General features: G+C 49.0%; 1 long non-coding RNA gene across 3 annotated transcripts; it reads right to left on the reverse strand.

The window, feature by feature from the left end:
* Window positions 1-628: 628 nt before the first annotated feature.
* On the reverse strand, window positions 629-12,526 carry LOC128795409 (uncharacterized). 3 transcript variants are annotated; one of them, XR_008433520.1, is made up of 5 exons: window positions 12,452-12,526; window positions 11,781-12,412; window positions 10,677-10,827; window positions 3,500-3,701; window positions 629-927 (listed from the first exon to the last, which is right to left on the reverse strand). It is a non-coding gene; the product is annotated as an uncharacterized LOC128795409 (long non-coding RNA). The 3 variants fall into 3 exon arrangements; XR_008433521.1 differs by lacking the exons at window positions 629-927; window positions 3,500-3,701 and adding an exon at window positions 9,797-9,993 and having other exon boundaries at window positions 11,781-12,185; window positions 12,243-12,412; XR_008433519.1 differs by lacking the exons at window positions 629-927; window positions 3,500-3,701 and adding an exon at window positions 9,797-9,993.
* Window positions 12,527-13,270: the final 744 nt, after the last annotated feature.

Genomic DNA, 13,270 nt, shown 5'->3' on the forward strand with positions numbered 1-13,270 from the left:
TGGGATGTTTTGGAATATTAAAAAAAGGGGGGGAGAGAGGGTCAAAATATATGTGGTAAACTCGGTTTTGTCACTTGATGTATTTTCTTCCATAGACCATCAAACTTTCTAGTCCTGTTTGGTAGTGTGAGCCCAACTTCATTCTTTATCATTAACAAAAGCTGTGGTAATATCACCAGTGACAATTTAGGAGGTGTCTGAAAAGGTGTTCTGTGTTCTTGAGAAAGTGTGTGTGTATGTGAGGGGACAGTTTGGGTGTGAGTCTCTATCTGCAGTCAAAGAAAGAGAAAATAAACCCCCTCTGTAACAAAGAAAAGGTTGTTTCTTCAAGATTAACACAGAAATTTGCTAAGGATAACAAAAGTGAGGGTGAAGCAGGCTTGACTGACAGAGAACCCCCACTGCCACTGGAAGTAGAGACCATTCAGAATTTGTTCAAACTTTGCTACCTCACTAAAGCACAGCTTGGTGGGTGTTGGCTCCATCACTGCCCCCCGTCCCCACCTTGCAGAAAAAAAGTCCCTCTGTCTTTTTCCAGACCAAATTTCAACTTCTTCCTCTACAGACTCCCATGTACTTTGCAACTCTTCTCAGAGACTCTAAAGAATTGGAGAATTATGTTCTTTATTTAAATTTCTCCCCTTACAAATCAGTGTTTTCCTGCATTTGCTGTTGGGAAAAACTTGATTAGGTCTAGTTTGAGCTGAAAAAAACTTCCTGACCTTTCCGGGCTGGGCCCCGGTTTTCTCTTGTTCAGAATATAAAGCCTGCTAATAGGTTGTGAGGGCACTCATTATGTCTTTAGTTCTTGGAGGAGCTGTGTGCGTTGGAGGGTGAGTGCCTTTAATCCGTGCTCTGGAGGCTCAGTGCTGCAAGGACAGCAACCTGCTCCGTTTTCCACGTTGGGTTTCAGGTTTGTGCTTTTCCCTGAAGAAAACAAAGTGAAATGATCACATTAAGTGACAGTGTGTTTTGAGTTTTCCAAATCAATGCCAGACTACCCGTTAAGGACCTTATTGTCTCCCCTTTATTTTATTTTATTTTTTTTTCCTGTGGTCTTTCCCTCATGAACTTACAAGGCATGGTTAAAAATCTTCTGTTCTTCTACTCTGAATCTGGTTTCCTTCTCCAGAGCATGCAGAGCTCAGTGCTCACTGGAGGATGTCTGCTGGCCCGTGCAATCCAGCTTTATGTTTGCAGCTGCCTCGTGCAAGCTGCATCCCCAAATACAGACACAAACCAAGGCAGGAGATAGGATATGACATAAATTACAGAAAACACCCGCTCAGAGATAACATTTGGAAGGAATACGAACAAGCAATCAATCACCAAGCTCGGAGGTAAGCTCTCTGGGACACAGCTTTTCCTGCCTTCAGAGCTCTATTCACACAGCAGCAGTCCCCTTGCCCACAGTGGGATTTCTAGGCATTACTACAATGCAAATAATAATAATTAAAAAATAAGGTGTTTAATTCACTGCAATTCCAAACAAACTCTGCAGAGAATTCCATAACAGCAGAAGATAAACAACTTAAAAGGGAAGGCACTGGATGCCTGATTCTGCTTGCTTGCAGCTGTGATAAAAGCTATTACCAATTCAGAGTGGCTTATCAAAGAGGAGTATCGGGTGTATCAATAAGTAATTGGCAAAGGGAAACCTGCACTATTTATTAATTAGCACCTCTCACTTGTGCTCGGCTGACTTTGTTTGCAGAAGACAGCCTTAGGGCCTGCCCGAGTGCTGTCATTCAGCACTCCTGGCTTTTAGCTACTGGTTCCTTGCTTTACCTGAGTGAAGTTTTTAAGGTCCAGGGGGATTTTTTTCATTAGCAATCCCAGCTTTTTCCCAGCTCTGTTTGCCACCAGGTTAGGACTGAACGTGTGTCCATGAGCCTGGTTTTGTACTGCAGTGTTTGAACAAAGGAGCCTGAGCAGGGATGGCAGCAAACCATTCACCAGGGCAGGGAGACACGGGGGGATGGATTTAGACTGCAGCAGGGTGCGTTCAGATCGGGCAAAAGGAAGAAGCTTTTTGCAAGTGAGGATGGTGAAACAGTGCATTTCCAGAGAGGTGGTGGGTGCCACACCCCAGGGAACATTCGGGGTCGGGCTGGAGGGGCCCTGAGAAGCTGCTGCAGTGGAAGGTGTCCCTGCTCATGGCAGCACCTTTAGGGGTCCATCCCAACGCAGACTATTCTGTGAGTGTCTGATCTGCCCAGAGGCAGCCCAGAGCAGGCTGCCCTTGCTTGCTGGAGCAGCTGCAGGCAGCACATTCATGGGCTGGGCCAGCGTGGGACAAAGCACCAGTCCTTGTGCCAGGCAGTGCTTGTAGCACCACCAGTTCTGAGCAGGCATTAACGAGCATCTCTACACTTCTGTTGAACACAAGGATGCTTCTATGGATTTAGTCAAACAGAGGATTTATTTTTTTTTTATCTTTAATGAGCACCTTAATACCCCTTCTCATTGCAGTCCAGTCACTATAAGATATGAGCTTTTTTAATAAAAACACAGTCAATTCTCCTTCAATGTTGCCAGCAAACAAAGATTGACTGTTTTTAATGTACATTTCAATTTACAGTGCTTTTGGAGGCCATGAGGGAAATACATAGTCCTAACAGCTTAGCCTAGAGTCGTTGTTCTGTCAATACAAAATCATTATAATAAAAAACTCCTGTCGCCTCTGAACTTAAAAAATCTGGAAATAATTTGATACGTATTTTATACAAATCCATAGCTTGCCTCAGTTGGAAATGGAATTGTGGTTAGCTCCATTATCATTATTGCAAACTTATGATCATAATCATGGCACCCCTGCAGAAGGAGCTCTGAAAGGCTCTGCAGCCTCTCGCTGCTGACAGGGCACATTCTGTGCGAGGCTTTCATCAAGGAAATGGATCTGGTTAATGTGCTGCTGAGCTGCTGGGGCTGCATGGAGCACCTGGGCTGTGTACCTGTGTACCTGAATGCTCTGACTGCCCTGACACAGCAGGAGGCTCCAAGGGAACTGAATGCCAAAGGTGGGACAGCTCACTTGGGTTGGCCAGCACCCTGTGAGTCCAGGATGGAAATTTCACAGCCTCACTGGGAGGTTCTGGTGCTGGACTGGTAATTTTTTTTTTTTTTTTTTTTCCCAAGCATCTGCTCAGAATTTTTTTATCACAGCTCTTATCCTCTGCCTCTCATTCTGTCACCTCTTCACGTGCAAGGGCCCAGCTCTGAGCTCTCTGCACGCTGCCAGGCAGCAGCTGAACAGCAGTGGGACCCTCCCCTTCTCTTTTTAACACTGGCCACACTCAGTTCTCTCAGCCTTTCCTCGTGCACCCCTACCCCAGCCCCAAAGTGAAGTGGTGCCTCCCTGTTCCCCCTTCTCACGTGTTCCAGGCTATGAGGTTTGGGGTAGAAATGGGTGGTTTGGGGTAGAAATGGGTGGTTGCACAGAATCCAGTGCCTGGAAAAGGCAGTAGGGGTTGGTACAGCTCCTCATCCACAAACTTACCTTTGTACCTGGGTGCTGCCAAGGCCAAAGGCCTCCTGCCTCTGGGGGTGGAGAGCTCGTGTCTGCTGTTCTTGAAGGTCTCTGGCAGGTGCTCAGCCCCTCCAAAGAGAGTTCAGACAGGTTTGGGAGATGATGCACAAAGAGCAGCAAGCGGTTCTCAGGCTGACTGGATCAGGTGATGTGAGAGGAGGGTGGTGATGACCTGCCAGTTAAAGAATGGAACAGGAGATTTTTAATGTCTTTGAAAGGTGTGCAGTGGGGAGAGTCTGGAGCAGAAAGCGAAGAGAACAAAAATCCCCTGTATTGATGAGCTCCTGGTGAAGCAGGAAACAAGGCCCTAGTAATGAACTCCTCAAAGAAATTAAGGAATTTTGAAGGCAGCATCTTTCTGTCTCTAGATTCAGCTTCACACGTGACAAATGCTTTTGCTATGAGAGCAAGCATCTGACCTTTTCCTTCCCATCTCTCCTGCAGCTGCAGTGCTCAGCCTGCTCATTAGCAGTGCCTAGGTATTAACCTTGGAATAATCCAAGGAAAAGCCCAGAGGAAGCTGCAGCCTCTGTTCTTAACTATGCCATTGCAGGCTGGGTGGATGGAGCACTGGCGTTCCTCTGCTCTGGGCAGTTCCCGCCCAGGTGAGCCAAGGCTTGGGAACCACCAGTGCAGTGCTTCTGAAAGCCCTGACGTGAACACAGCAGAAGTGTTTTGGTTGGCCCAGTGAGGTCTGCCAGGCTGCAGATCCACAGCTTTACGTGTGGCACGAAAAAGGAGAAGCAAGCCCATCTTCCCACCTCCTTATTCCCTGCAACGTGCAGGCATATGCTCAAAACCCAGGCAGGGTTTGAAGGGAGAGGTGCTGGCAGGAGCCTGCTGCCACCCCTGATGCTCTGTGACATCCCTGGACGCCAGTTCCTGCTGCAGGCACAGCTGCTGCTTGTTCCACCCCTGTCAACACCCCTGCTGCTGCTGCAGAGGCAGCTGAGCTTCCCTGCTTCCCTTGTGCTGGGAATCTTCCCGAGCTGTGCTCAAGGAGGGCTTGGAGGCAGGGCTGGCTCCCAGAACGTCGGGAGCAGAGCTTTGCCACTCCCTCAGAAGGCAGCAGCTTTCATTGCCTCACAGCTATTTGGAATTTTAGAAACACTCATTGCCTCACTTGGAATTTCAGAAACACTTATGCACTTAACAAGTTGCTCAGTTGTAGCCAGCAGAGTGCAGACTCAGGGTCCTCCCCGTTGCTTGTCCCCAGCTTTTGCAGAAGACCTGCTTTGTTTTCTTCCCTTCCCTTGCTGACCTGGCTTCAGACAGCAGGGAAATCTTCCTCTAGAATTACAGAATCGTCATTAAATGGTTTGGGTTGGCAGGGACCTTAAAGATTGTCTCATTCCAACTCCCCTGCCATGGCAGGGACACCTTCCCCTGTCCCAGGCTGCTCCAGCCTGGCCTTGGGCACTGCCAGGGATCCAGGGGCAGCCACAGCTGCTCTGGGCACCCTGTGCCAGGGCTGCCCACCCTCCCAGGGAACAATTCCTTCCTAATATTTAATCTAAACCTGCCCTCTCTCAGTTTAAAGAGGGCTGCCCCTTATCCTATATTAATATTCTTATTATTCTTAATAATAAGTAAATGCTGCTGAGGCCATTCCCCTCCTGTTCCTGATATTCAGTAATTACATTTTAATTCATGCCTCCAGATTGAATTGGCAAGCTAGGAGGTCTAGTTACAGACCTGGAACCCAGTTGCTTTCTCTGGAGGCTGTGTCAAGGTGTGCCAGCACATCACTGACAGGAGCCAGTGGCTGGCAAAGCACTGCACAGCCCTCAGACACACAGGCATGACTTGCAAAAGCTTCTGGATGTGAGTTTCTGCTCCTTTTAAAGGCTCTTCCATGAATGATTGAGTGTTCTGTTCTGTGCTCTCCAGTAATCTGATCTTCATCTTTGGGCAGGGATATTTGTCACGAGCCACCACTTGTCCACTTGTCACAAAGGCCAAAGAGAGCCAGGAGCTGCATGGCCATTGCAGCTTCCTCCTGATGAGGAAATGCTCTCTTCCACAGCTCTTCTTTATGCACCTTCCCTGGGATATTGCAGCTCACACAAGGTCTGGGGGATTCAGCAGGTGAATAATGGCACATTGGTGCCACAAAAATGCAGTCTTTGCCATGACACATAAACCCAGCCTCTGAGCACACACTGTCAAATGGTATCTGCACTTTTGACAGAGGCTGTTCCAATAAATCCCCATTTTGGTAGCCTCCTGTCACGTGTGATTCCAGAAAGAAATATGCAAAACCATCCACCAGGCTTTTCCTGTGGTCGTGTTTCCAGAGGGTTCTTCTCTTGTTGGTATTTACTGTTTTTCCTCAGAATTTTGCAGGAGGTGGAATGGAAACAATAGCAGCTTATTTGATCAAATATGACTAAGCAGTAATCATTCATTTGCCAAGCTAAAGAGTAAAAAGAGAAAATTAATGAATAGCCATGTGCTAATAAGCTGAGGTTAATTTGAATTGCCAAATGCCACAGATGAATTGATTTTGTACTTCCTGCATTTTTTTCTATACTCTATGCTTTCCCTCTTTAAATTCCCTTGTGGCTTCAGAAGAAAAAGATGTTTTCTAGTTCCTGTCAGATGAGGTTGGATAGTGCTAACATGTACCACAGCACAACTGTGTCACACTGGATGGCTGTTGAGCAGTGTCTCTAAACTAACTCTTAGGGAAATTGTTCTTTATTTCTCAGGGATACCTGGGGATGGTCAGAAAAACAAAAACCAGTTTAAATTTCTGCAGTGAACCTGAGGGACGCACAGGCCTTGTGCCTTTTGGAATTTACATTTCGAGTAATTCTGTGAAATCACCCGAGCAAGAGATGCCCAAAACGAGGCCTGGGAAAATGCTCCAGCAATGCTATCAGTGTGCTCCAGCTCCACCTAATCCTTCTCATCATTTCTCACACGAACAGTCTCGCTGCCTGCAGCTGGACTTCTCCCAGGCTGCAGGTCAGGGGTGGCACCTGAGTGTGGCTAGCAGAGCACAGCCTCTGGCTCCTTCACGTGCCCCCAGCACTTCTGTCCCTGTGTTTGACAGCCCAGCCCCTCTCCTCCCTGCTCCCCTCTCCTCACAAGAGCTGTAGCCCGGAGTAAGAAGGGAAAAGGAAGGAGCCTCTTGTGACTTGGAATGAAAAGGTGCAGTGGCAATGCCTGATGGAGATGATTATCACTTATCTCTCCTGCCCAACGTCCTCAGCTGTCGGGGCAGTTGAGCCTCTCAGCTGAACATATAATTCTGACTTGCTGTCCACTGGAGATCAAACCAGTGCATCCATGCAGCTCCTCTGTCTGCTTTCTTAGCCCAGGAGAGGCGAGTGAAATCATCCCTCTGCAGTGTGTCTCTGTCAATAAACTGCCTGCATTTTGCATTAACAACAACAATCCTTTGACAGTTAGGGAAGGTGATTATTACCTGGAGCCTCTTCACTCCCTACCCTGCTCCTCCAGACTCAGCTGCACACGTTAATTTAAGAGAGGAAAACATAACAAGAGTAGGAAGAAAGAAAACCTCATGTCAGAAGAAGCTCAATTTGAGAAGTTTAACTTCCTACAGAGAGCTGAGAAGCACAAACCTGTCTACGTGCTCGCCTACACCACTAACCTAGGAATGTTTCTGAGGTGCCTGGTTTTACAGTGTGTGGTCAGTCCAGCCAGGTCCTGCTAGACTGTAGCTGGGCCCAGTGGAACTTTTAGAGATGTTTTTCTTAGGATTTAAAAAGCAGTAGCTGTGCTTGCTTCCTTCTGCTGGGGTATTATAACACTGGGGCTCAGCCTTGTCTTTGCAAAGTGCCTTTCAGCTGTGAAGCCGTGTGCCTCTGTGGTGTACAGGTCCCTGAGCTGATCCTTCTTTATTTTAGACTTGAGAAGTTGTTTCATGCTCTGGTGTTATTCATACACAGCACCCTGGCTGCCCCTGGGCACCAGCACCTCCTGGTACATTTCCAGAGGATACACAGGTGAGGTTCCAACCTAAGTGCATCTCCTGGAGGCACACAGACACTCAGGTCCCACTGAAAACCCCCTCAGCAGAGCCAGGAACAAGCCTCAAGGCTCTCATTTAAAAACGGTGGGTGCTGTAAAGGGGCAGCTGTGAGTCAAGCAGAGCACAGAGAGCAAAAAACAAAGTTAATATGATGAGAGCTATTTTCTCTTCTGGGAATGGTAAGGAAAGGACATATCTAAACTCTGACATCAGAGAGCTCCTTGATCCTTCCATCACACATCAGAAAGCTCCTTGATCAGCCCTGTGATTGGTGCCTCAGCCTGCAGTTGTCATTTTGGGGAACGTTTCCTGTTAGTTTTCAGCTCCCCATACAGAAGAGTCAGGAAGCAAACGTGTCCTGCAGCGGTGCCCTGGGGCCAGGTGTGCTGGGGTGAGGGGTGTCAGAGCCCCTTTGGGGTGGCTTTGCTGTGGACAGAGCTGCAGGTCTGTCCCAGCCCTTCCTTTCCACAGCCCTGCCAGGCTCCTGCCCTGGCCCAGCTGTCTGTGCTGGCAGCAGCTCAGCAGAGCACGAGGTGCAGCTTGGCCTTGTCCCTACCCCTGTAAGGCTGTAATTTTTTTTTGTTGCTGTTGTCCTTTTGTACCTGGTGTGTTTGGGAAAAACGCTGCTATCTTGGCAAATATCTGGACATTTTTGCTGTTAAGAGAGCAGTGATTAATGTGCTTTTTTGTTCTCTCTGATTAAATTAAAACATGCATTCTAACATGTCTTGGAGACATTTATAATTGTCCTTGTGTAGGCCAGCTTATCAGGACACAGGAGCAGGAGTTGTCAGCAGAGCCAGCCAGGATTTTTACTGCTGGATGCCAGCCCCTGTGCTGAGGGCCAGGGCCCAGATGCCACAGCCCTGTGCTGATGCTGAGCAGGGTTTCTATGAGTTTTCCCCATCCCTGAGCCTGGGGAGGAGGCTGGGGACACAGGGGACAGCCCTATCTGCCACCTCGCAGAGTCCCCTCCACGTCACCCTGCCCAGCTGCACTGGAGGCCGGGCAAGGTGGCTTTGCAGATTTCTCCACATCTGTGAGCACTTGAAACAAACTTCACCTCAGATGGAGCTTTCTGCTAGTTTATCTCAAAGCGTGTTTCAGTGGGCAGGAGCAGCAGCTTTGATGCAGGAAGGAAGCACATTTTCTGTGTGGAGCCCTCACGTGCTGATGGGAGCCTGGGCAAGGCGTCCCCTCCATCAGCAGCACTGCCCCTCAGCGTGCTCCAGTGGCAGGGTCTGGGCAGGCTGTGGCTGCTGAGCTCACTGCACCAGCTCTGCCCTCAGCCTGGGGCTCATCCTGCACAGGCTGCTCACAGCAGCCCCTGATGCTCTGTCTGAAGGTCAGGGTGGGATCAGCTTTGGATTCTCAGGGTCTGGGTGTCGAGGTGACCCCAAGAGTGTAAAAGTCCTCATTTCCCAGCCCCACAGCCAAAGGAAGGAGTCTGAATGTGCAGGATCAGCTCCTCAAGGGTGTTGATTTTCCCTTCTCTAGAACATTCTCTCTCTGACCTGCTGAGCTCTGTCCAGCAGCTCGGCCATGGCATTCTGTCTGCCCTCAGGGCAGTGTTCACATTTTATACCAAAAACTCTGTGTGCCATGGTTACAATAACGTGCCAATGTCTGTCATTGATGTTGGACAGTGTGTCTGTGCCTGAAACCAACAGAAAAGTGTCACCAGCACAGCGAGACATGGAGGGCAAGGAGAAGGAGAAGGAGAAGGAGAAGGAGAAGGAGAAGGAGAAGGAGAAGGAGAAGGAGAAGGAGAAGGAGAAGGAGAAGGAGAAGGAGAGGAGAAGGAGGTCAGGACAGGCCCAAATCCCTCCATCTTGTCCCCTTGAACCTATTCTAAAAACCCCAAAAATTCTACTTTTTCACCCTCTGTTAATTCACCTACCACACTACTCAAACCTTTGAGGCTTGTAATTCCTCACGCAGAGTTGGCAGCTTTTCCCATGGGCTAAAATGGAAGCCACAGGTGTTTTTGACTTCGTGCCAAGGTCCCCAAGCCCCCTGCCAGGGTCTGGAACCAGCCAGGGCAGCCAGAGGGGTGTCCTGGACTCTGACACTGGATCAGCTCATCAGCTCTTTAGTCAGCTCGTTAAGTTCCACCCCTTTCTCTGGTGAATTTTAGGCAAGTGGAGCAATCTTCTTCATTTTCAGCCCCTTTTGAAGGGTCTGACACCATAAGCTAGTGCTATAGGAAAAGCTATCACTCAAAAACCCCCACATTTAAGGACTTGGAGGTTAGTTTTCTTGCCGTGGAACAATGATAAAATAAGTTTAATTTGAACTTGTTGAAATAAGTTTCCCTTGCACTTTTGCCACCTTTTTGTGTAGAATAAAGACTGAACTGATGATGGCGTGAGTGGAACACCAAGGGTCAGTTTTTCTGCTTCTGACATTTTATCATTATGTTCCTTTGGAGAAGGTGTAAGCCCATGAAGGTGTTGAAAGTCTGAAAAATGAAAAAGTTTGAATGAAAAAGTCTGAAAAGTTTAAAAGGCAGTGTTTTCCATGATGTATCCAACACCTGGAAAGAGGAATGCATACTCATGCTATTGTTCTGTTGCAACTCCTTGGCAAATTTTTCATTCATAGGGAAGAGAACTAGCAGTCCCTAAATATGATACTCAACTTGGGGGCAGTTTGGCACTTTTTTTGCTTGCATCTCTTGAGTTCCCTTGACCCATCAGCCCCGGAGTCACATTAATTCATCAGCTGTGTTTTGGGGATGTAAATCTATTTGAAGTTCTGGAATGGCCACAGAAGGGCCTGGTCAGAGCTGTGGCAGGGCATTCATCAAAAAGCATCAGAGAGATGTCTCTGATCACAGCAGTGGCCACTCAGGGTTATCACTGCTTTGGAAGCAGATGTGCAACAGAAAACTGAGGTTTTTAACAAAGGTTTTCAGGGCAGCGAGTTACCATGGCAGTTGCAGTAAGATGAAACACTGTAGGATCTTTGAGAAGGAGTCTGTTATAATTTTGTAATTCTATAGGGCGTATTGTCCAAGAATTCAAAGCACCCCATTAAGTTTCCCCGCTCTATTGTAAGGTGGGTAAATATGATTAGTTCCATTATTAGGCTGGCAAAATGAGACACTGAAGTGAGATGATTCCCCCACTGTGGCATACGTACCACTGGTGTCAACTCTTCTGTGGTGTCAGCCTGCCACAGCCCAGCAAGGCAGCTGGGGGATGTCTGATGGCCCCTTTGAGCAGTTCCTCAGGCTCAGGTGCAGCTGTGTTTTCCCAGTGGTGTCTATTCCTGGTCTCTCAGAGATTCACCCCTGTAGTGAATATTTTACATATTTTACTTGATGTATCTAAAAGTGGAGTTCATTAAGCAGTCCTTAAAAAAAGCCCTCGCGCTCGGTTCATGCCTTCATTAGCGTCGCCGTGCTGTCAGCGCTTTCATCACCCCCTCACCCCACTGCATCCCTGCTCTGCTGCACTCCCACGCACTGCAGCTGTGCTGAGACCAAGCCTGCCCTGCCCACGTGTGCTGCACTCCCCCAGCGCTGACCCCGCAGTGTCCCTGTCCCCTCCAGAGCTCCTTTTGATCCCCGAGCAGCAGCAGCCGCCCTCCTGGGAGCCCTGGCACAGACAGGTAGGGGCAGAGCTTCCTCCTCAGCACAGCACTCTTATTAAAAATTACCCCCATAGGCTGATTGCTGTTATTATTCTTTTTTATCCTGCTGTTGTCTCCCTTAGGCCAGTCAAACAGTGAAAAGACAAACTTTAATCAGTGATTGCTTTTACACTTGTTTGTGTTCCAGGCATGCTGGGAGGTGCGAGGCTCCAGCCTGCACTCTCTGAGTGCTGCTTCCTTACATTCCCGAGATTCTTTTTGTAGTTGATTTTCTACATTTAAAGATGATCTGTGCTCTAAAGGAGACAACAACCCCTTCTTAATCCTGTCCTCCATGCTAGCATTGTTCTACCTGTGTCAAAGCATGGGATTACCCAGGGCTGGAGATGGCCTGGGCTCTCCCAGCAGTGTTTGGGATGGGGGAAGGCAGCACAGCCATGCTTAGCTGTAAAGCCAGTCTTAAAGAAATCCAGCTTTCTCTGGGAAGGGGCTGACTGCAGCATTACATCTGAGCTCATTCCAGCTCTGAGGGCTTGTCTGGCCTGTGGACATGGGGGGATCAGTGTGCTGGGGAGGCCAGCAGGGATCCCTCCAAGGCAGCCTCTGTCATCCCCTCGCAGTGCCAGCCCACCTCCCGCCTGTTGCCTCGACCTGCAGCCCAGCTCCAGCTCCACACCAGCAGCCAGCAACTGGGAAAGTGCAAATGCCACCTGCAAGTGCAGCCACACAGCACAAAGTGCCAGCTCAACCCCACAGTCATCCCCTGGGAGCACCAACAGGGAGCCTGGTGATGGAACATCTCAGTGTGATGGAACACCTCTGTGTGATGGAACATCTGTGTGTGTGTGTGGAACACCTCTGTGTGATGGAACACCTCTGTGTGTGTGTGCAACACCTCTGTGTGTGTGTGCAACACCTCTGTGTGTGTGTGGAACACCTCTGTGTGATGGAACACCTCTGTGTGTGATGGAACACCTCTGTGTGATGGAACACCTCTGTGTGTGTGTGCAACACCTCTGTGTGTGTGTGCAACACCTCTGTGTGTGTGTGGAACACCTCTGTGTGATGGAACACCTCTGTGTGTGTGTGGAACACCTCTGTGTGATGGAACACCTCTGTGTGATGGAACACCTCTGTGTGTGATGGAACACCTCTGTGTGATGGAACACCTCTGTGTGATGGAACATCTCAGTGTGATGGAACATCTCAGTTTGTGTGTAGAACACCTCTGTGTGATGGAACACCTCTGTGTGATGGAACACCTCTGTGTGTGTGTGCAACACCTCTGTGTGTGTGTGGAACACCTCTGTGTGATGGAACACCTCTGTGTGTGTGTGCAACACCTCTGTGTGTGTGTGGAACACCTCTGTGTGATGGAACACCTCTGTGTGTGTGTGCAACACCTCTGTGTGTGTGTGGAACACCTCTGTGTGTGTGTAGAACACCTCTGTCTGATGGAACACCTCTGTGTGATGGAACACCTCTGTGTGTGTGTGGAACACCTCTGTGTGTATGGAACACCTCTGTGTGTGTGTGGAACACCTCTGTGTGATGGAACACCTCTGTGTGATGGAACACCTCTGTGTGATGGAACACCTCTGTGTGATGGAACACCTCTGTGTGTGTGTAGAACACCTCTGTGTGATGGAACACCTCTGTGTGTGTGATGGAACACCTCCCTGTGCACTCTGGCCCCACACCTGCGAGGCTGCAGGCACTCCTTGCTTTCTGTCCTTTCTCAGAGGGTCGTGCACAAGGACTACAAACCATGGGTCTCATTGTCTCCTCGGATACCTGTGGCAAGAAGGGCTGAACCCCCCCTGCCCTCCCAGCCCTGCTGCCAGCTCTGCAGTGCACCCCTCAGCCAGGGCTGGTCTCTCCAGTCCCCTGGTCCCTGGTCCCTCCTGCTGTGGCATCCAGCTGACAGAGGTGTCCTGTCCTGCCAATTTGGGCCCCTTTGACTATTATTTCTTATCTCCCCTTTCTTCACTGTCTTGGGATCTCCTCAAGGCTGACATTTTGGTCATGTTTTTAGTGCTTGCTAAAAGGTTCTCATTCAAACCTTCCTAATGTTTTCCTTCTCAGGTTTCTTGCAAAGGGCTCCTGTGGGAGCCCTGCTCCTCTCTGTGCTTCATTTCATA

Source organism: Vidua chalybeata, chromosome 14 (assembly GCF_026979565.1).
Source record: "Vidua chalybeata isolate OUT-0048 chromosome 14, bVidCha1 merged haplotype, whole genome shotgun sequence".
Lineage (NCBI taxonomy): Eukaryota > Metazoa > Chordata > Aves > Passeriformes > Viduidae > Vidua > Vidua chalybeata.